Genomic DNA, 24,742 nt, shown 5'->3' with positions numbered 1-24,742 from the left:
GAACCCAGATGCTGTGTGACCACTTGTTGGGTATGCTGTAGGGTAAATTCCTTTAGTATATGGATTGGACTAGATAATTACAAAGGTTCCTTCTAACTTTCACATTCTGGGAGAGTTCACTTCAATTCAAAAACTCATTTCTAAAACACTCTGCCAGCTGCCTTACTAGACATTCCTTCCCACTTCACCTCTTAAAAGTACTACCAGCCCCTTGATTTTCTGGTCTCTAGGTTAAACAATCCTAATCCTTTCATCTTTTCTCAGAGGAGGCATTTTTCAGAGATTTAATCATTTTGTCACTTTTTTTTCTGTAACCTTGCCAAGTTTCAACAATTTTGTTTTGTTTTGTTTTCTGAGCTGTAACCAGAAGTGGGCACAAGACTTATGTTAGGGAAGTTCTTAACCTAGGTTCTGTGAACCTGTTTTCTTTTTTAAGTCAATATGATTGGCTTCCTTTATATCCCTATATATTTTATTTCATGCATTTAGAAATATAATTCCAAGAAAGGCTTCATAGTTTTCATCCAACCACTAAAGGGGACCATGACACAAAAAAAGTGAAGACCCCCCCTGAGGGTTTTACTAAATTAATGGAAAGCATAGCAGATTTGCTTCTCAGACTTTGGATGGCATATCCGTATGAAAGAACTTTTGATAATGCTTCTTTTTTAACTCAGATTCATCATTTATCCTATGGCCAACTCTGCCCCAAATATCTCCTTAACTTTTGGTTTTGCAATACCTGTGTCTCTTTATAATACCATGCTGCTTCTCTGGTGGGGGCATCTTATTCTGAAATATACTTCTATGCACTCATTTTCATTATGCTATTGTACTGCTATTGTAGGACCAACTTTCCTCTGTTCCTCTCCCCTCATTAATAAAAGTCACTTTAATTCTACTTCTGTTTCCGAGGGTTTTAATGATTTCTTCAAATTTATCACTCACAAATTTGATAAGTAAATTCTCAGTGTTTATGATAAGGTTTAGATTTAGAGAACCAAAATGAAATTAGGGTTTTTGATGGTCAGGGAGTTAAGTGATGAAGTCTAGTGGCACGTTCAGGGTTCAGGGAACCAAATGGAGAAGTTTGGCTCCCCTGCAACTCCTTGGGAATCAGCACAAGAATAAGGAGTTTTGGGGACTCCCTTCTGGCAGTGTGGAGGTTTTCTGTAAAAGAATTTACAAACCCAAAAACCTAGATTGATAAAAGAGGTTTATTATGGGGATTGAAAGTAAGGTTAGAAATCCTGACAGAGAGGCAGAAAGTCTGGTTAGGAAATAGGTGAGGATAAAGAGAGGATGGCACTGGAAGGAATATTCCAGTGGGCAGAGGCCTTTGGCATCCCAGACATGGCATAGCATGGCATGTTTGGAACCTCTGCAAAGAGAGGGTTTTAATTTGGCTCTTTTATAATGGGAGCTTTGGCTACAAGCTGAAGTTGGCTCATCACTGGGTTTCAGCTTGAGCTGGAATTTGAATTGAATTCAATGAGTTTCAGGATTGACCCCTATCACACCCAGATAATAAGGATGAAACTGTCTCGGGGCAGGGTCCCTCACTGAGGCAGAGTTGAAGGAGATTTTCTCCTTTAAGGATTTTCAGAGCTTTGGGATCCCCTCTTCATTTATTTCAAGATTCTTAATAATGATATCGAAAAGAATCAGCTCCAGGGATATTCAATGTATCACACAACCAATCCATATATACACAGTTAGATCACATACTATGCTAGCATCTATGAGGAGAAAAAACTAAAGTCCCTTCAGTCAAAGAGCTAATAATGGAAGATCCCATTAGAAAAATGCCTTTCCCAAGGTCAGATTATATTTCCAACTAACTATGTGACTTTGCTTTTCACCTGTCTGGAACTATCTAGTCTTAACTTCCTTCAAGTTATAGATGAGAAAAATCAACAAACAGAGAGTTCTAGGTCTCTTAATGGTAATGAACCAGTATATGAATTCAGGCACTCTCATTTGTATACTTTTTACTGGACCTTTCTGGCTCCTGTATAAAGGAACTTAGAAATCTTACTTCTCCTAAGCTTTAATTCCTCCTTCTGATGAGGAACCAAAATAAACTTTTAGGTTCTTTTGAATAGAAATAGTCTATGATCTTAATGGATTTTTCCACTTAATTTCTGCCCTTCTTCTTTTTCCCAAAAGTATGAGTTTAGTTAAAATAGTCATAATTTTAGTATGTGTTTATATTTAAAACAAAAATGTTTATATTAAATTCTTAACCAGATATTAAAAATATATGTTTCTACATATCTGCATTTCTACAATTTTACATCTACATTTTTAAGAGAAGATAGCCATAAAAGTCAGTCTTTCCGATTTTGAAAAAAGTTTTTATTAAAACCTATAAATACAATCAGTTTCAATTGAGCAGTAATGAACTGAACCAGCTATACCCAGTGAAAGAACTCTGGGAGATGACTATGAACCACTACATAGAAATTCCCAATCCCTCTATTTTTGTCCACCGGCATTTTTTATTTCCTTCACAGGCTAATTGTACACTGTTTCAAAGTCTGATTCTTTTTGTACAGTAAAACAATTGTTTGGACATGTATACATATATTGTATTTAATTTATACTTTAACACATTTAACATGTATTGGTCAACCTGCCATCTGGGGAGGGGGGGAAGGAGGGGAAAAATTAGAACAAAAGGTTTGGCAATTGTCAATGTTGTAAAATTATCCATGCATATATGGTAAAAAACACCTATAAATACATATGCTTGATATATTTGCTGGAAATGTGAAAATATCATTTCAATAAGAGTTCTGCAGTTCTACTGTGAATAGTTCAGGTTGAAGTATGAGTGATCTTTATTTGTATAAGCATCATTAGCTATAATATAACCAGTTTAATTGGTCTAGTTTTACTGGTTTGTTAAAGTGCCTCACAAAACCAATATTTCTGTATTCCTGCCACAAAATACAGTCATGTTGTTAGATAATTTACTAGTCTCAATCTTTTAGTCTTGTGCAAATAAAACATCATGTTACATCTAAATTGTAATTTATTAAATTACTTCACATATATTCTCTTTTTTCAAACCTCACAATAACTATGAAGCAGACAGAGAACATGTTATGATTCAAATTTTATAGATTAAGAAAACCAACACTTAGAGATCCTAAATTAACTCACCCAAATTGATTAGGGTCAGTTCTTATAATTCAACACCACTGAGCAGACTTGGAAGTCTCTCACACTGAAATCAATTCAACAATAATCCAACAAAATCAATTCGTAGGATTAAAGATTTAAGCTAAATGGAACTTCAGAAGTCACTTTGCAGATGAGAAACTGAGGCCCAGAAGTGAGTAATTTGTCCAAGGTCACACAGGTATTAAGTTGCAGAGCAGGATTTGATCTTAATACATCCAGCTTCAAATCCAGTATTGCTTCTTCTGTAGTAATCCAATAAAAGTTAATTAGCATCTTCTATGTGCAAAATCCAAAGTGAAAAAAAAAACCCTTACCCTCAAGAACCTTATATTTTAAACACTTAAATCACTCCCTCCCACTTAAAAAAGAAACCAAGAAACATTTGGCTTAATTTTTATCAATAATTAAATTTATTAATAATAATAGTTAATAATTTTATTAATACATTTTGTTTTATATTAAATTTATTTCCAAAGATGTATCCATACCTCCTCTGACCACTGAGCTATTCTCTGTAACAAAGATTTTAAGAAGAAAAATTAAAAAAATTATTTCATCAAAATTAATCAGCTAACTATATTAATGAACATCTAGGTGGTACAGTAGATGGAGTGCCAAGCCTGGAGTCAAAGAGAATTATCTTCCTCAGTTCAAATCTTACTAGTTAGGTCACTGGACAAGTCACTTAATCCTGTTTTGCTTTAGTTTCTTTCTCTGTAAAATGAGCTACAGAAGGAAATGGCAAACCACTCGAGTGTCATTACCAAGAAGAGATCAGAAGTGATCTGAAAAATGACTCAACAATATCTGTGTTAACTATATTTAATTAACTATAGCAACCATTAACAACTATTAACAAATAATCAATTATAGAGTGACAAAATGGGCAACACACCATAGCTGTAATTTTTTCCCTGTGAAATGGAAAATGAAATGAGCATTTTCTCACCTTTTCTTCAAGAAGAAACTTGGCCACTATAATTACATAGTCTGAAATTTCATTTTTTGTTGTTGTTTTTCATTTTCTGTCTATACTGTTATTGTCTTGTTAGCTGATTTCCCAGTTTTGCTTTTTTCAGTGTCTTCTCATACTTCTCTAAGTTCTTCATGTTTACATTTCTCATGGTAGAATAATATGTCATATTATATTTATCTTTCACAATTGATGGATACCTACCATATTCCCAGTTTATTTATACCACATAGACTTCTTCATACAGATAGACAGACACACACATGCACAAAGTTAATAGGTTATAGAAGTCTAGGTCAAAAAGTATGAACATTTTAGGGTTTTTTTACACAGCATAATGCCAAAGTGTTTTCCACTGTAGCTATCTTCCTACAGCCCCTCCCACAATAATTATTTTCATCTTTTTCATCCCTAACAATTCTACATACCTCTTTTTATTAACCTGAGTACTAGGTGCTAATGATATCTTGTTTACAGATAGAGTAATTTAGATGCTGTGGTCATTTGTTCAATTAAAAAAAAAGTCTCCTTTTCTTTCTCTTTTAAATGTTGTGATTTTTTTTCTCACACCCTTTCCACTTTATAGAACTATATTCCCATTTGTGTTATTCTGTAAGCTTCTCCTAGTAATTTCCATCAATTCAGTCTGTGAAATTGGTCCTTATGCTTATTACAACTTGTTTACAAATTTGAATTTGTGCTATTATATGTTAAAGTGCATGTATATATTTAAGTACAACGTTAGAAAAGAAGGAATTATTGATGTGATTTATTCAAAAATAGAGGATTATGGTCTAAACAATTACTTAGGATTCTAGAACATGGCACATTGTTGACGCCCACTCTGCATAATTTATGTTAACACTTCTCCCAATGTTGTTGAATTGTTTAATCCCATTTAAAACAATTGCTAAATAATTTCAAAAATGTAATTATGCTAAAAATGGAACACAACCCATTCCATAGCTTATCTTCCATATACTATTTTGGACAAATCACATTTTATTTGATCTTATATTTTTTTATACCCTATGGTTGTATTTTGTAAGCAGACTGTTTATTTATGACAGTAAAGAAGAATGCAAAATTCAGTGACTATCCTGCAGTCTTAAAAAGAAATAGCTGAGGTTACTGCCTTGTACAATATACTTGATAAATTTGTATAATCTAAAATTTTATTACAGCAATCTTTAAAATAAAGGGCTACAATTTTCTTCCTTTTTCTAATAATGCACAAAATTTCTAATAAACAACTTAATCTGAACCAGAGGGAGAGACGAAAGCTGTTTAGATGCTCTGATTCAATGGATTGCTGAAAATGACTATGTGCTGAAACTACTTTGGCTTGACAATAAATCTTTTTCTTTTCTTTTCTTGTTTTACAATGGGATTATTGTAGAGCATTTGAGGAAAGTAAAATGTCCCGGCTTTCACTAGACAGAAATATTTATGTGCTTGGGGGAAATACAACTAAAATGAATATTATGTTGATTAAACAAACATAAAAGTTGCTTATTTTTTGGATAAATGGATCGCAGAAACATATCTGTCTTTATACTTGTCTCCTTATCTGTTTGAGTGGCTTCTTCCCTGCCTGTTGGCTTATCAATTTGCCTGCTTCTTCATTAAAAAAACAACAGAAAAATGAAACATGAGGTTTGTAATATCAGTGGGAATCTCTGCTGCCACTATTTATAAAACAAATGTAAATTTCAAGGCTGTGTCTTCTGTTCCACTTCATGACATTAAACAGATTAGCCTCCTACTACATGGAAAGGCACCATCGTCAACATTGAGTTTATTTGGTAACAGTCAGCTTGAATTTTTAAAGTGTATTTGCTGTTAACTCTGAAGCTTGCTACTCAAAAATGTTTCTTTTTTGCTGGAAGTCCATCCTAATCGTATAGATGCCTAGTTTCATTAGTTTGCTTTGACTAAAAAGCAAAACAAAACAGAATCTAAAAATAGTAGCTTTGCCAATTCATTTGCATTGTAATCTAATTTTTAAATTACTTTATTGGTGCATATTCAATAGAGCTTTTGTCTTATTCAATGAAAAGGAGATCCATTTGGTTGGGGAGTCTAGTTTTTTCTTTTTAATTTTAATTAAATTTGTGTTGTTATTATTATTAAATATACTCACAAGACTAGATGATATCTATAATCCATCGACTAAAATAATAATGCTCATCATAACAATGGCTACAAAAATTTGATACCATTTTCATTGAGACAGCATGATATAATATGATTATAAGTATAGAATAGTGCTTAGAGTGCTAGATTTGGAGTAAGGAAACCTTAGATTTGAATTCTGCCTCAGACATAACTAGTCTCTTTGCCAATCATTTATCTTGACATAAGAATAATGATAACTACTTCAAAGAATCATCTTAAGTATCAAATGAGATCATGTAAGTAAGGTTCTTTTCATAGCTTAAAAGTGTCAATAATTAATAGTGCTGTGATAATAAAATAATAAATGCATGGATTGTTATTTTAAAAATTTGTTGAGTATCTACTACATGAGAAATACAAGATATGGACTTTTGCTCTCAAGGAGGGGCCTACTAGGGTTCTACAGATTATATTGTAAATAACACAAATAACAGTGAAAAATGGCTTGTTCTAAATGTTAAATTGGAGGTATAAAAATATAAGTTTTCAAAAGAAAGAGAGTCTCTGTGAGCTGGAGTGACTGGAAAGTCTTTTAATATGCAAATGAAATTGGAACGGGAGATTGAAGAAAGAGTAAGGCTAAAATAATTGGAGAGAAGAGATGAGATAGAAACAAGTATATATTGTTTTCTTGGTTCTACTTATTTTACTCGATATAAATTCATATGTTTTCCCAAGATTTCTGAATGTATTCATCTATATTCTTTCCTATGGCATAGTAAAATTCTATAATATTTAGGTGGCAAGATTTTGGTTAGCCATTCCTTAAATAATGAGTATCCACTTTGTTTCCATTTTGGCTATCATGAAAATTATTGCTATGAATTTTTGAAAGGTATGGGACCTTACTTTCTGTCTTCAGTCTCTTTGGGGTGCGTATGCTTAGTCCTTATGGAACTCTCAGTAAAAATATATTAATATTTTGTCATTTTAAAAAAAGAATAATCATAAATGTCTTTCCAGAATCATTCGACTACTTTACAATTCCATCAAGAGTGTATTACTGTGGCTATCTTTACACAGTTCCTTCAAAATCAAATGCATCCATTGTTTGTGATAGTTATCCATTTATTGAGTAAAAGATAAAATCCTGGAGTTGTCTCTCATACTTACTAGTATTATTATTAGGGATAAATCATATTTTTCTTATTCCTAAAATAGGGATAATAATACTGGAAATATTCACCTTACAGTGCTAGCAAAATCATATAAGATAATGTATATAAAATGTTTTTATATAACTTTTATTTAACTTTTGAATTTGCAAAGTTTTTTTACATGTTATCTCATTTGATAGATGTAATTATTAGTCCCATTTTATAAATCATTTCACATAATTAGGAAGTGTTGGAACAGAATAGACTCCAAGACTATTCATGCTTTCCAATATGCACCTGACACAGAGATCTACAAGGGTTAGGCATTGTACCCCAAGGAGACTGAAGACAGAAAGTTAAGGTCCCATACCCATCAAAAAATTCATAGCAACACTTTTCGTGATAGCAAAAATTGAAACAAAGTGGATTTCAATTATTGTTATAAGCATTTCTGTTTTAAATCTTCAGAACTACGATGCTTTCCTTTTTTAGTTTCATGTTTAATCTTCAGACTTTGAATGGTAGTATGGGGCAGGACAACAAATAGGATCTAGAACCACAGAGCACAGATTCAAATCACAATTCTGCTACTCAAGTACTTATGTGACTTCTCTGGACCTCAAGTCACTTAATCTAATAAAATTAAGAGTCTGGACTCTATTATATCTGATTTTTTTAAAACATAAAAAAATAAAAAATAATTTTTCTCCATTTTTACCAATAAAACTGGGCTTTTCAATTCTTTTAAGTAAATTCTTCTTGTCTATTCTGTGTAGCTGTGTATATACCAAAGGGGTAATGCCTATTCAGCTCTTTGCTAACAGGATCATTAAATATAACATTCAACTAAGGCATGTTTTAGTTCCACAGGAGAAAACAGGACATTTGGTATCCTCTTAAAATATCAGGAAATTCAAAGTATTTCTGGAAAAGCTTTCAAGCTCAACCCCCAACACCCCCCTTTTCTTTCTTCTTTCTTAAGGAAAAAAAATAGTAAGGAGCAGAAAATTCTGTACTGATTCTCAAGACTTTATGATATAGAAATTGTTGTGGAAGTGGAAACCTTGCCTTAGGCAAAAGCCTTCGGTACAGAAATTTCTACAGTATGTCAGTGTAAACTATTTAAGTCACAATGTTATTGATCAGATCAACAGAAGATAATTTTGAAATTTCACACTTCTACTTACTCTTTTGCCTTGGTGTATAATCAGAGGACAAATATACCTATGAAAACAAAATCGATAAGGAGAAGGAAGCCTAATTCTGCCACTAATTTCCCCCTTGCCTAATTCATATACACATGTATGTGTATATACATATATACATGTGCACCCACTTAACATACATGCATGTATACATATATTTCAAGCATTTATTTATAATTTTTAAAAAATGCTTATTTTTAAAATATCAATTTAAACAAATTAAACAATATAATGAATGAAATGTACAAGTGAAACAAGCACAGGTTTAGACTCCTACTTGCTACTTTTGAAAACTGCCAAAGAGCAAATAGAATGCTTATAGTTTCCTTTTAGAAGAATTCTAGTCAGTATTTCTGGCCAAAGAATATTCTTGGCTTATTTTTCAAACCATCTTTTTTGATTTCTATTTGATTCTGTTTCTTAAGAAGTAATTGAATAAAAAATTTAATTTGGTTATCAGTTCCTTTATCAGATATTATGTTTACCATAAAGGTCTTAAGATTTTAATTCTATTGTCATAGAAATAAATTACTATAATATATCTGTTCATCTCTTCATTTTGTGTCAGAAATCTTGCATTTTAAGATATGAAATGAATGACTAAATATGTTAAAATATGCATAAGTTCCTATTTGCATTTTTAAAATGTTTGCAATTTATATATGTATTAAAACTAAAAATAAGCTCTTGATATTTTAACCCTGTAGGTCAAAACAATACATGTTTTAGAAAATGTTTAAAAATAAATGCATTCATACAGTACTATTAAGAAATTGAGTTGAATTTCTAAGTGCAAGGCCTGCTTAAAGTCTACTGCAGAATAGATTGCTGGGGAGCCTTTCAATTCATAATTAACAGGTTTTAAAACCAGCTGTTATTAAAACCTTCCTAAAAGCTGGCCTTAATAATAAAATATCTGCCATCTTTCTTTCATCTTAAAGGTCTCTATTTGATGCTATTCATTTCTGTTCTCAAGGAAGCAGTCCTGCTCATATGTCTTCCTTCTCCCCACCATCTCCTGCAATCATTACCCTAAACTTTCGCCACCAAAAGCATTCACTAGTAACTTGGTTTTCTAGCCACTTAATTTTAAGGCAGTGCAGTACTGCTCTCTAGTGGTCGATTTGTTATACAAACTATGCAAGAGGAGAAAACCAAAGGCTAATTTTAAGAAAATAAAAATATTACTCAATAAGAAGAAAATTTTATCAGTTTTCTTAATAGTAATGATGTTGGGATTATTTGGCAAAAAAGTTACTTTAAGAACTGGAAGAAAACTTAGAGATCATGAATATTAGTTCTTCTGTTCCAGGGTGTGGATTTAACAATTAAACAAACTTGTGTTAAGTTCCTACCATATGTGAGAAAGGCCTTGTGCTAAATACTAAGGATAAGAAGCTATAAATTAAATAATTTCTCTTTTCAGGGAATTCTAATTTTACTAATTTTATATTCTGTGCATAATAGACAATACTTGTATAATTAAATTAAATTAAATCAATAGTGTCATAGATTTTAGTCTCTATCTTCAATAAAGAAAGAAAGTAATTTCTCTCATCTCTGCCACTTCCTAACTATATATATGATCATTGGAAAATGACTTCTTCTCTCAAGATTTTAGTTTCCTCAACTGGAAAACTAAGGAATTGGATTAAATGGTCTCAGGGTTGCCTGATAACTCATTGAATCTCTGCATCAAAAGAACAACTCCAGAGTCTTATTACAGAGCCTACAAGCTGACTGCTGCTATTTCTTTATTAAACAATTCCTGGCTGCTTTGGAGTATTGGATTTCTTTGGTACCTCCCAATGGTTCTTTGACCACTTGAGCATTAGTTGATCTTTTTCTACATATGATAGAGCCTTTGTTATCTATCGGCCATCTCCTTCCATCAATTGCTGAAGATTAGTGCTGAGTTCTGTGTATGATAGACAATACTTGTTTAATTGAATTAAATTAAATCTATAGTGTTACAGATTTTGGTCTATTCTCAATAGAGAGGACAGGGAAATAGAAGAGATACAAAGAGTCATCTTGGGTTGGAGACACCTGACTTAAATACTAGCTCTGCTACTGACTACCTTATGAATTCATAATAAAGACGACTATTCATCTTTAAAATGAAGATAGGACTCAATAGGTGCTGAGGTCCCAAATGTCTTGTGTTGACAGACTAGGTTACCTTTCCATTGGACACTAAGGATACTTTCTAAGTGTCTCAACTCACCAACAACGGAATATTTATTTCCTTAGTCTAAGGAGCAGTTTTTGCTAAATAGAGAACATTCAATTATTTCAGTTGTCCTTAAATTTTTTTAACTAGTCTGATATTTATAACTGTAGTGGAATGAAAAATTTTATAAACCTCCTCTGTAGATTTATATCAAAAGAGTTTGGGAGGTGTAATTATTAACCAGAAGAACTAGATGAAATAATTGATTCATCATCCATACTTCCTCAGCGCACCTGCATATGATTCCACTGAGAGCATAGTATAGAATGAACAAATAAGATCTCTAGGTTCCTTCAGCAAATTCACAGTGACTGGGAAATAGGTGCAGTAGAAGAGAAGCCAAAGTTCAGGCTGTCATTGGTTGGTAAATTATTTCATCCAGAAGCAGAATACCTGGGTTCAGAACCTATTTCTGACCTAATCGGGTACTATTGGGCAAATCAGTTCATCTGTGTGGGTATTATCCTTTTAAAATGTGGGTATTATATTAGTCTTATCAGTCATATGACTCTTCATGATCCCATGTGGGGTTTTCTTGGCAAAGATACTGGACCAATTTGCCATTTCCTTCTCTAGCTCATTTTACAGATGAGAAGCTAAGGCAAATAGGGGTATGTGACATGTCCACAGTCATACATCCAGTAATGTCTGAGGCCGGATTTGAACTCAGGAAAATGAATCTTGTTGACTTTAAGCCCAGAACTTTTTCTACTGTCCTACCTAGCTACCTGTTCTCCAAGGTCTCTTCCAGTTCTAAAAATTCAATAATTTTATATTACTACATATACTTTATTTTGTTTACATTTTGCAATTCTTTCTTGAATACTGGCAACTTCCAGAAGAACCTAAGACAAATCCTCAGTTACAACAAAACAGCCTAAATACATAGTTGTCTGTTGTACATAAGTATAGCTATTGGAGCTAATGAGGTTAAAAATATAAAATTTCCAACATAGACAATCATTGTTTAGCCATTGACCCTAAAATCTTCAGCATCAGAAGACCTCTTCCTTGTTCTAAATAAAACTTGTGATCTGTAAGGAGAGATATAGCAACATTCATAGGTTGGGCCCAATCTACCTTATAAATGAAATTGTGTATAAATGTGGCCTGTATAAAAAATGAGACAGAGTTAGTCTTTAGACAAATTGTAAATCAAAATTTAGTTTCCCTGTCCATTCCTCCTTTTCATCAAAGCTCTTCTCAGTAACTTTCTCCATCCTCTCTCTCCAATAACTTTGCATATTGCTTCTATGACACAATTAATATGCTTCCAACCTGCATCTTCCATCCTAGGTTTTAACTTCAACTTTTTTTTTTTCCTGTGTCAACATTTGCTTGTCCTCTGTCTCATTTCCTTAGCGCCTGGTTTATAAATTCTTTAGTGTTAATGTACTAATCAATACCAAAATGTTCCTGGTACTTGTAACCAAGATAAAATATTTGAATTTCTAGAAGAATGGCTTTAGTGACTCCATGCCGTGTAATAATTTTATACAGAGATGAACTTTAGGTTTTATGTAAAATGGATTTCTGCATTACATGGCAATATGGACTGGACCAGGGCTTCTTAAACTTTTTCTACTTACAACCCCTTTTCACCCAAGAAATTTTTATGTGATCCTAGGCATATAGGTATATAAAATAGTTATGCAAATCAAATATTTACTGATAATCATAATTTTACAACCTCCTTATTCAGTTATGAGACCTCATATGGGAATCTCAGTTTAAGAAACTTTGAACTAGATCTAATTCAAACTTCCTGCTAACCCTGAATTGTGTTTATCCTTCTGGAATTAGCAAAGACTACTTAGTATTTTGCTGAAGTTTTCCTAATTACTTAATATTTTAAAATTCAAATGATCTTCTTCCCCTCGGGGTATGACTCTAGGTAGTTAACTTGATACTAAATTGAATAAGCATCAAAAATGGAGAGATTAAGCTTTAGAAGTTTCCAGAACAGTGACTTTCCAAAAAAAAAAAAAAAAACGTGGCCTAAGATCTATTATTTTGCAGGTGAAATACAGGTGAAATAGTTTACTTGTGACACTGGTAAATATAAAAAAAATGTACAATTTTTTTGCTTCTGGTAAGAATTAATCATTTACTAATTTATTGCTTTGTGAAGTTCTCAAAACCAGTCATTCTTTCCACTCATTAGAGTGAGGATTTCTTTGTAAAGGGTAATTTTTAGTGTGTGTGTGTGGGGGGGGGGGGGGAGGTTAGGCCTTATTTTTTTTTAAACTAGATTTAATTTAGTATCCTACTTTTCTTCATTTCTTCTAGCAATAATGACACAAAGTTTAAATTGACTGTGGGTTAAATTTCCTCATTATTAACATCTAAGTGGTATTTACATGGATAAAGGGAAAGTATAAAAGAAAATTCAAATATGAAAAATTATAAGTATACAAATACTTATAAGTATATATGTATAAGTAACAGACATGAATTTATTAATGTAAAATGCTTTTATTTTAAGAATTAGGCAAATTTTTTGAAGTTATTTATTCAGTATAATTATACTTACACAATAGATTTCACTAGATTATTGAATAATGCAATTGTAAAAAAAATAAGATTCTAGTCTAACTCCTCTCATTTTACAGGTGAAGAAACTGAGGTCCAAAGAAATGAAGTCTTAATTTCCCATACAATAAAGAGAGAACATTCCTTGCTTAGCTGTTTATTTCTATAAAAAAAATTTAACATTTATTTTCCTGATGAAAAATCTGAGATTCTTTCAGAGGAAATGTTTCAAAACTGCTTTTTTTTTTTTTTTTTTTTTAAGAGTAAGAAGATAGGGTCTGATGACAGGTTGGTCCCATGTGTTTAAGAAGAGGCAAAACCCTTTTCAGGAAGAAAATCATTCTATATTTTAATGGAATTTTATTTTATCACTGTTCCCATGTCATAAAATGCTAAGAGTCTACTCCCTGGGGGAGTTTATATTCTACTGGGTGTTAACATGTCCATAGATATGTAAATACAAAGTACATACAATGATAATAGATGATGCTATAAAGTTATTTCCAGAGAGAAAATATTAGCTATTTGAGAGAATCAGGAAATATTATGGGTAGAAAGAACTGAATTTGGAAGACAGGTAGGGATTCTAATAATTAGAAGTGAGGAGGGATTTCATAAAGGCAATTAGGTAGGTGATAGAACATCATATATAGGGAATATACCAAGTAAGTTAGTCTGGAACTCAATGTTTGAAAGTAATATGTCAAAACTGAAAATAAAATGGATTAGAGCCAGATTGTGAAGGGCTTTAAATGTGGAGCAGAGGAAGTTGCATTTGATCCCAGAGGCAAGAAGGAGGTGATATTCCAACTTCTTAAACAGGGAATTGACATGTTTAAATTGTGCTTGAGAAATATCAATGTGACATCCTTATGGAGAAAGAAATGGATCTGAAATCAAGACTCAAAGTAGGAAGGCTATTGGAGTACTTTAGAAGTGGTGGTTCCCATGTAGGTTGGAGGGAAGGGAGCAGGAGTCAGAGGAGACCTATGAACACAGTTTAAAGGGCACTGAATAAATTATTTTATGAAACAACACAAAACTGCCACTTTTGCAGTCTCCTTGGCTAGCCAGACTTTGCTCTTGTGGTTTATAATCATGTGGAATGGTATTCAACAGATTAATCATTAGTTCACTTCTACAATCTTTACTACTCTTTTAGCACATAAAATCAATTACTGTTTGATTATAATAATTTATCTGTAATGTAGTGAAAAGAGCATTAAGTCTGGAATAAAAAAAACCTGGCATTGAATCCTGGATCTATCATGTACTAGCTAAATAATGTCATACAAATCTTTCTACCTTTCAGGGCTTTCTGTAAATTAAAGGATTTAACTGGGTAATCTCTGATGTCCTTGTAGTTCTAACATTCCTTTGTCATTCCATAATGATAAAATAATTTTATTTTAACTATCAAAAAAAAATAAAACAGTGAGACACAACTTCTTTATATTTCTTAAATTTTGTTGATTCTCAAGAGAAAAGCATTTTTCAGAAAATTTTCACTGAATAGCTTAATCCAGGGCCTTGAAGCATAAAGGAAAGAAAACTGATGATATTTCTTTGTATTTCCTTTTTAGACATGCTACTCTGTGTGTTTTAGATTTTATTACCTAGGAAAGAAATATTCAATTTATGCAACAATACAAAAATATTTTTCTTGCAGACATCAGTATTAAATTGGTCAAATCTCCTTTTGACCCACATTGTTATATAAAATTCCAGGAGTTAGTAGGGAAGAGTGAGTGAGTGAGATACGGTAGCTAATACACTGTAGTTTTATCTGTTCTTGAACAAATAAAAGCAAGCCAGTAGATATCAGTAGATTTTCTCCAAATCTCTTGACTCTCATCAGACTAATTATATTGAGATCATTGGCCTAGATGATATGGGTAATTTGGGACTAGAGGCTGGCAAGCAATTCTGTGAGGAGGGGCACAACAGATGCTTGTATGGATCAACCAGATGAGCTTGTGAGCCCATGTGCTATTCACATCACTTTACCAAAGTTTAGAAATATAACAATTACACAGAGTGCTTATTTATCTTTTGTGAGAACTGTTCACTGAAGGCAATTTAAAAATATGATTTGCCAAAGTTGTGAGGAAAAGTGAGGCTTGACCAAGGATTTTGATTGTCAGAGAGCCCACTTGGAACTCAATTTAATTTAAACATTCAAAACTCAAAACTCAAAATTTATTAAGTTTTTATATGTCAGGCTCTGAACTAGACATTAAGGATACAAAAATAATCAGTGTGCCTCCTCAAGGAGAAGACATTCTAGTATCTAGCAAATAGTAGACACTTAATAAATGTTTGTAAATTATATACTACAGATACATAAATAAGTGCAAAATGTTTCAGGAAATTAAAAAACACTGGCGAGTTGGAGGAGGGGGGAAAAAAGAGAACACTTCCTATGAGAAATGGCATCTGAGCTATGCCATGTGAGACTATACTAACTTCTTATTGAAACTTAGAAGTCAAAGTTTCTCTAATGTTAGAAATGAGAGTACTTAAGATCACATAAAGATCATACCATATAGTCAGTATCATAGATTATTTATCTGTATGTGGGAGTCACACATTTATTTTTTAAAGAAATCTCATGTTAGGGATGCAAACTTTTGATGCAAAGGTGGATGCTACAGAGAAAACCTGCTGTAAAACCTTAGCCATACTATTTGAGAAGTATGATAGAGGCAGTGTGGTTTAGGAAAACTTTGTTCAAGTCCCACCTCCGACTCACATTGGTTGTATATCCCTATTGTTCAATCATATCAATTGTGTCTACTTCTTCATGTCCCCATTTGAGATTTTCCTGGAAAAGTTACCGAACTAGTTTGCCATTTCCTTCCCTAGTTCATTTTACAGAGAAGGAAACCAAGTCAAACCAGGGTAAGCAACATACCAAGGATCATACACCTACTAAGTGTATGAAGAACTTCCTGAACTCAGGAAGGCAAATCTTCCTGACCCAGAGTCTGGCGTTTTCTCCACTGTGTTACCCAATTGCCTCTGTATATCCCAAACAAGTCATTTACAGCCCAGTGCTTTAGACAATTGAATTAACTTAAGAGAATGTGTCAATTTGGATATTTAAGAAGAGTTTCCCGATATATATATATGTCTGTATCTGCCCTGTATCTGCCCTGACTCTGTGCAAGGCAATATAGAAGAAAGATTTACCCAGCTTTCAAGGTTTCAGGTAATAATGGACTATGTACTTGTCCTCTTAAAATCTGTAAAGCTAAGTTTGGAGAGGTTCATCAAGCAGAAGTTGGCCCAAAGTGACAAATTTATTTTTGGCTGCAACAACTTATTTATTGCCATCCACCAATACATACTGGTGTTATAAGCTGGGTAAGTAAAAGGAGTTACCATATACCAATTAGATCTAATTATCATAACCACAGATGTTTTCAATTAGGAGATGACACATTATAGTGGCAAAGATCATTTGTTCTATAGTAAAAGAACCTGGGGTTAAAATCCTGCCTCTGACTTTTGTTACCTGTGTGACCAGGGATAAATCATATAATCTTACTAAAGATTATAAAATCATCTATAAAAATCTATAAAATTAAGGGAGTTGTACTCTATGGTCCCTGAGGCCCTTTCTAGCTTCATTTCTAGAATCTTATGTTCTCTTTAAGAAATAGTAAGATATACTTGTTTTGTGAACACCTAGCTATGTAAATCACCCATATTTGAATTACATGTAAAAAAAAAAAAAAACAAACAAACTGAAAAAGTCTTTTAGCCTTGTTTCATTATGGAAATGTACCCTGGAAGTGATAAAAAGAGTGATTCTTCTATTGCTAATCACAATACTTTATGCTTATGTGGCACTTTATGGGTAGTTCAGAAAACACTTTCCTCAAAATACCAATAGTGATATGAGTAGTGCAAGTATTGAATTCAAACTCATTTCATAGATGAGAAAACTGAATCCCAGAGGTGCTATATAATGTGTCTAAAGCTATACTATTGGTCAGAAATAGAATTTCAATTCAACTTAGGCCTACTGATCTCAATCTGGCTGCTTAAAAAGCAAGAGCCATGGGGAGCCAGGACATCTCCCTCCAGATAGTGATACTCAATTCATATCAGGTGATGGATTCCCTTTATTTTTCTATTCTTCATCTATGGGCCCCATAAGAAGTAATTTATAGCTCTTGACTCCACTTAGGGGTACTACACCCTTCCTAAAAGCAATATGTCAGGGACATGGCTACTCTCCTCATTTAGATGATCAGAGAGCTACTGACTACAATTCTTCCAGGAAGATGTTAGCCATTAGACCTTACCATCTGCTCTGCCATTGCTTCCTAAGGTCCTTTGGGTCTTACCATTGATTGCCCTGATGGCAGATACTCTGGAACCCTTGGTATTGCATCCTAAAGATGCCTTCCCTTTGCCAATTACTGGTTCTTCATCTTAAGGATCAATGAACATTTTTAATCTATCCTGCAACTGAACTCTGCTGTATACAATATTTTTCCTGATAGAATGTAAGCTCCCCAAGAGTAGTTTTCAATTTATATCCTATGATTAGCATCTAGTAAACACAATTCTTTTTCATTCATTAATTACGAGTCTAAAGCTCTTTTCCATTACACCATAGAAGAGTAAATTAGCACATTATAATTAGTCATCTGAAACTTTAGGGGGAAATTAATGCAATAATATTAACTTCTTATTGTAAAAATTAATTCTACAATGTCAAATTGATGACCACATTGTAATCATACTGTTCAATCTCTTTTTTAAGTCTTCTTGTATGTCCCTATGTAGGACTTTTGAAGTAAGGATCTTAGAATGAGGGATTAGGCATCAAGAAGCTTTAAACCTCCAAATATGACCCAATAATGTAATTTTTATTTTACAAAGGCATTTTATAATGATATTTATGAAAAAAATTAAAAACATTTGCACCAAGGCCAAGACCCATTACATCAAGTTTCAGCTTGGGACCACATTTTTATGGCTGACTTCTAATCCCATAAAGATAGGGATTTAAATGGAAATCTCCATGAAACCCCTTAACCCCTAGCATCACAAATAGGAATCTATAATAGACTTAATGACTGTATATGAAGTAGAGCAGTACATGCTATATAATTATCTCAGGCAGCCTTACTGGTTTCTTAGTTGCTGTCAAGAGTAGGCCAGCTACTTCAGGAAAATTGAACAAGGCTAAATACTCTAAAATTCAGATTACGAAACATTGCATTTCCTGCCTTGTTATCTAGCCAATTCAGTACATATATTTTTGGCTATAATTTCTTTTTCTGAAAAATGAGCTGTTCTGCTCCCTGAAATTATTAGCCTCTTTCAGTTCCATAAAATCAGCGGAATTTTGAAAGAGTAATGAATGAGATCTTATTGCAGCTGGTCACCAATATTCAAGAAATTATGTCTTCAGAAAAACTTTACACAATTGACATTTTCATACAGCTGATTGATAGAGAAAGGGTTGTTCGGGGTTAGAGTCTTTTTTTGGGTTATTCATTTCAACTGGCCGAGTTTTTTCGTCTTTATGCATGTGTCAAGAAGTTATAGAGGCACAAATGCCAGATTTGAAGTCATAAGATCCGGACTAGCATATGGTTCTGCTACTTACTGGTAAGTCATAAATAAAGGATTTGTCTTTAGATAAAGAATTCTGATAGGAACCTAAAGAGGATACATAAAATTTAACATTATATAATTGCCTATAAATTAATTAACTTCACTGTAAGGAATTACAAGCAAGTTTAGTTTCTTGCATTAATATATAATGGTAAAGTTTTAAGAATTATTTTAGAAGTATGTTCTATATATATCATGATATGTGATGTGATATAGTACAGTAGAGAGAATGATGAATTCAAAATAGGTGTAAATCCTGGCTCTATCCTTTATTACATGTCTGACTTCCCTTATGATCCTTTTTCATCTGTAAAAGGATAGAATTGGACTAGATTATTTCTAATATCTTTTGCAACCTTAGGTCTATGATCTATGCACTAAAACGTAAGCTAGGCAAACACAGAGACCATGGTTTGTATACTGTACATATGTTCTCTCTACATGAGATACATGCTCAGCTCAATACTAAATGTTTGCAATGATAAAATTTAGAATTAATGATGCTTTTTGTTTTTTAGTTTTTCTTTCTGCTACTCATGGATACCTATTTATTTCAGAATGTCATAAGATGTAAAGCTAGAAAGAACTTTCAATACTTCAGAATTTTGCTTCATTTGAAAAATAAGGAAACCAAGAATCAAAGAATCAATTTAGCAAATAAGTGGAAAAATGAGAATTTGAGCCAAGCATGGCCTATTGCAAATCCAAAACTCTGTATGTTACAAATAGGGTCTTTAAACACATTGGAGATTTTATATATACTTATAGAGACAGAGAAAGATAGAGAGGGAAACAGAAAAACTCAGAGAGAGAAAGAGCACACCCTTGATCCAACTTCTCTCTTCCCTTCATAACTAAGGGTGTAGGACAAGAGAATGAATTATATGTTCTCAAGCTACCAAGAAACAAAGAAATAATTATGTAACCATGATTCTTTTATTCAAGGGAACATAGGACTAATTGGTATTCAGTTACTTGCACATATGTCCCTCTGGACAATAGACAAGCATGAGAAACATGAGATAATCTGACTCCTGCCCTCCCATACCATTTTACTTGGTGCTGTAGATTATGAGCTTAAAAGTCATGATCTAGGAGCTTTGGAGATTTGGAGAAACTAAATGGACTCGACTGAAGCTGAGGAAAATTTTGAGATAGACCAACTATGTGAATTTCACAGCTATCTTAACTCTGATTCTCAAGCAGCCACAAATGGGAACTTGATGGATGATAGTCTATGAGTAGGAAAGTTGTGAAAATGGTTCCTAAATTCTGCATTTGAGACATTCTTGTTCTTGGTAAAAGTAATCAAGTCAAGGCATCTAACTGTGACTTGGAACTCCTAGCTCTGGGAGATATCTGCAGATTGATGAAGGTATCCTAAGTCTGGGAAAGGCTTTTTTTAATGTAACCTTCTTGTTAGCTATTTGTTACTTTACTATGTTTTGATTGTATTACTTTTACTTCTTTGGTTACTTCTGTGTGGTTGACTCTATTATACTATATCCATATGACTAAGATTCATTGAATTGTAGCAGATCATGGATGGGAGTATTTAAAATGATTCTAATTGGATAGAAAAAATGTTGGAACTCAAGTGCAGAGGTGGCAGCTTACTAAAAACCATGTAGAGTATATCAAACATGTCCTGTTTGGGTTAGAGTCGAGACCTGAGCTCTTATAACTGAAAAAGGTCAAAGAACCGGGAAGAGTACAGCCTGCTATTTAAATATGGATTTATACCATTATAAATTAACATTTTCTTTTCTCTGTAGAGTTTCAACAATCCCTTTTCAAATTTGGACCTAAGTACAATAAGGGAATATTTATTTATTCTCAACTTTACATTTGTTGGCTCAAAATAGGAGGATATTCTGTTTTCCACCTTCAAACTTATTGAGAAATCAGAAGTATAAAGAAAAATAGAGAGAGACATTTTATTCTAAATATAATTCTTGGATTAGAGTGAATAGAAGTACCTAAAAAGTGTCCTAGGTTCATTATCTATGAGAGTAGAAATAAGGAAGTGCTTCACCTGCTAGGAACAGAACATTAATGTTTGAGACAAGGGAGGAGAAAGACCTAGCTCTTGCTCCTGGCTAGGCCTTTAGGCTACTCATTAGGATCTGGGCTTAGAGTCAGAAGACCTGGGTTGAATTAGAAATCCATCTCTTACTAATTATATGACTTGGGCAAGCCATTTGGCAGATGAAAATATTCTGGGAGATTTCACCAAAAATTTTCAACTTAATTTTATAAATAAGTCTTTTTGACAGCTTGAGAAAATAACCAAAAATATTACCCTGTTTGCCCACATTTATTTGTTTGTTTGCCTACATTCAATCTTCACCCTGAAAATTTGTGTGGAAAATGCCTTGCTGTAAAGCATAAGGTAAATAATTTCCATTATCTGGTTGATCTCTTTTAAAAGCCAGGCCTGGGAAATCGTTATCATTATCTGCAATGCAAATAAATGCCTTCAACAGCATTTCAAAGAGAGTCAGTTTAACCTGTGTCCTGAAAATGTAGCCAACTCACTGGTGTCATGGCGATGTGCTATGTGAGCCAAACAATCTCTGCATTTTCTAAACTATCGCCATTAGCAAAATTGGCTGAGAAAAGGCCACTAAAAACAAGTGACCTAACTTAGAGAAAGAACAGCTAATTAATGCCTCAACAAGCAGTTTTCTCATCCTACAGATGAAGAGCTTGGACTACATGCTTTATAATTTCCAGTCCTAAAGAAAGATCTGATTATATTCATGGGGCACTTATCATGGACCTAGTACTATCTAGATGAGTATGTGTGCTGGAAGGGAATACACAAAGATAAGACAATGTGCTTGCCTTCAAATAAACATGAAATTTAGCTGGAAAGGCAAGATCTAGCTATAAACAAATCATTGAACAATAGTAAAAGTAGGTATCCAATACTAATTTTTATAATAGTACCTACATAATTCAAGATACCTTGAAACTGATTCTCAAATAGGCTCCCAATTCTGGTTTGAGATGTGTTCAAGATCAGGACAGAGTAGAAGGGAGAACGTGGTTTTTTTTGTTTGTTTGTTTTTTGTTTTTTGGGTTTTTTTGAGGAAGTGAAGGATTCCAGATTGAGCGGATTCATGCTCTATTATATATTTATACATAGCAGTATTGTTGTGGTTCAGTCATTTTAGTCATGTCCAACTTTTCTTGGAAAAGATACTGGAAAGGTTTGCTATTTCCTTCTTTAGCTCAATTCCTCACAGTTAAGGAAACTAAGGCAAAAAGGGAGTCACACAGCTAGTAAGTATCTGAGGTTGGATTTGAGCTCAGGAGGATGTTTTCCTGACTCCAAGTCTGGTGCTCTATTTGCAGGGTCCATTTAGTCCAATTTCATCATTTTATGGATAAAGAAACTGAAATCCAGAGAATTGTACTTCCTCAAGGTCAAAGAGATCAAACTGGTCCTTTGATCCCCAAATTCTCTGCTTTCCACCTCATTGTTCACCATAGAGCAAGTGTATCACTAATAAAGTCTCTAAAAATCCAAAACGAAGAAAAATTTCAAAATATCTCTTAGATGATTCATTAAAATTTAAGTCACTTCCATATTCTGTATTAATAGTATAGCAACTCAGGTTATATCATGAAAAGCAAAGCACATGAGAGAGAGAGAGAGACACACACACACAGACTCAGAGAGAGGAGCAGACTGTGAGAGAGTTAGAGACAAACAGAGACAGAGGCATAAAGAGACAGAGAGGCAAAGATAGGCAGAGACAGAGACAGAAACATGGAGAGGGAAAGAAAAGAGAAGAGACAGGGACAGAGAGACAGACAGGGAGAAAATAATATTTAAGAAATATGTATATATTTCTCCTATCCCAGGAGGTAGAATCCCTAACTAAATGTTATAGTGAAAATCCAGTTTAATTTCACCTGTCAAGTTTACTAAGGTGGTCTAATACAAAAGTGTCAAACTTATGGGCAGCACGTGACTGGCAAATTGATGAAACTAATTAAAATGTAATTGGAAATAGTTGACAAAATAAATATACATATAATACAACATGCATAATGTGATTTGTGGTTTTCTAAGTTAGTATGTGATTTTCAATAATCTCTTTCTATTTGAGTTTAATATTTTACTGGTTTAGTGAATACTCTAATCTGCTGTATTATAAATTATATGTGCCTAGAGTTGTGAAAATGCAACATGGCTTTAAACGTTGACATTTATGACTGCCCCAAAATATAAAAAAGGATATTATCTCATAATAAGGAATCCATTTTTCTATGATAGTAATTATAATACAAATACAGTTTGCAATCTAATAAAATAAAAAAAAGCCCACTTTCACTTAAATTCAATTCACTTGCATGTATCTTGGCATTATCTCCCTGAAATCAAGGTCTTCTCCAAGAATGAAGGACAAAGAAACAACAATAATCTCATAACAATATCTGAGTTGTTGAGTAACAAATAGTTCCTGTCTTCATAAGCATATTGACAGAAATACACCAATTATATATGTAGTGAGCCTGAACCAAGAGAAGGTGGGGAAGCCTAAGAAAAAGGCAAAAAAAAAAAAAAAGTCCACTATGAAAAAATTATTAGGCAGGTGGTTACAATACTTAGCCCCAGAAAGTTAGATCCTTTCTGAGTTGCAGTAAGAATGAAGGGTAATTGGACCATTCCACTGACCTGCAGAGATTAGAAAATGGTCAAATTATGCCAGTACCAAGTAACAAAGATATATCTACACATTACATTGTTATATTGTTGGATAAAATGAAAGGACCTTTCTGTCTTCTCCAGCAGAAACCAAAGAACTAAATTTTCTTTAAAAGAATGGATAATATGATTCATAGTGGGTGTGCTGGGCAAAGTTAAACAACTCACCCTCTAAATGTACAATAGGCTTTTACATTTAATCTGCATTATTAATTTTCACTACATCACTTTCTAGACAAATAAGAAATAATTTAAAAATTAACAATAAACTCATTCCTGGTTTATAGTATTTGCCAATTTCTGAGGTGTAAAAATTCACATTGAGGTTTTGACAACTTGTTCTCCTAAGCTAGTAAGAACTAGCTCTTGTCTATCTCTGTGAGAGAAAAGGGTAGTAGTGGGGAAATCCAAATTCAAAAGATAATTGAAATTCATTCTAAGGTATTGAAGAATAGAAGAATATGACATAAGGAAGGATTTAAGATAGGCAGGTAAGCAGGAAGGAAAAAAAGAAAGGGAGGAAGGGAGGAAAGAAAGAAGGAGGGAAGGAAGGAAGGAAGGAAGGAAGGAAGGAAGGAAGGAAGGAAGGAAGGAAGGAAGGAAGGAAGGAAGGAAGGAAGGAAGGAAGGAAGGAAGGAAGGAAGGAAGGAAGGAAGGAAGGAAGGAAGGAAGGAAGGAAGGAAGGAAGGAAGGAAGGAAAGGAAGGAAGGAAGGAAAGCAAGGAAGGAAGGAAAGCAAGGAAGGAAGGAACAAAGGAAGAGGGGAAGGGAAGAAGGAAGGAAGGAACAAAGGAAGGAAGGAAAGGAAGGAAGGAAGGAGGGAAGGACATACCTATGACATTGAACAAGTCATTTAAGTTCCCTGAGCCTCAGCTTACTCATTTTTAAAATTAAAATCTGGAGCAAATGACCTTTTAGGTCTCTTCCCCCTCTAGATCTATTACCCTATGACTGTCTGACTATCACTGGCACTTCTTCA

This window comes from Sminthopsis crassicaudata, chromosome 3, assembly GCF_048593235.1.
Source record: "Sminthopsis crassicaudata isolate SCR6 chromosome 3, ASM4859323v1, whole genome shotgun sequence".
NCBI classification, from domain to species: domain Eukaryota; kingdom Metazoa; phylum Chordata; class Mammalia; order Dasyuromorphia; family Dasyuridae; genus Sminthopsis; species Sminthopsis crassicaudata.
This window is presented reverse-complemented; position numbering follows the sequence as displayed.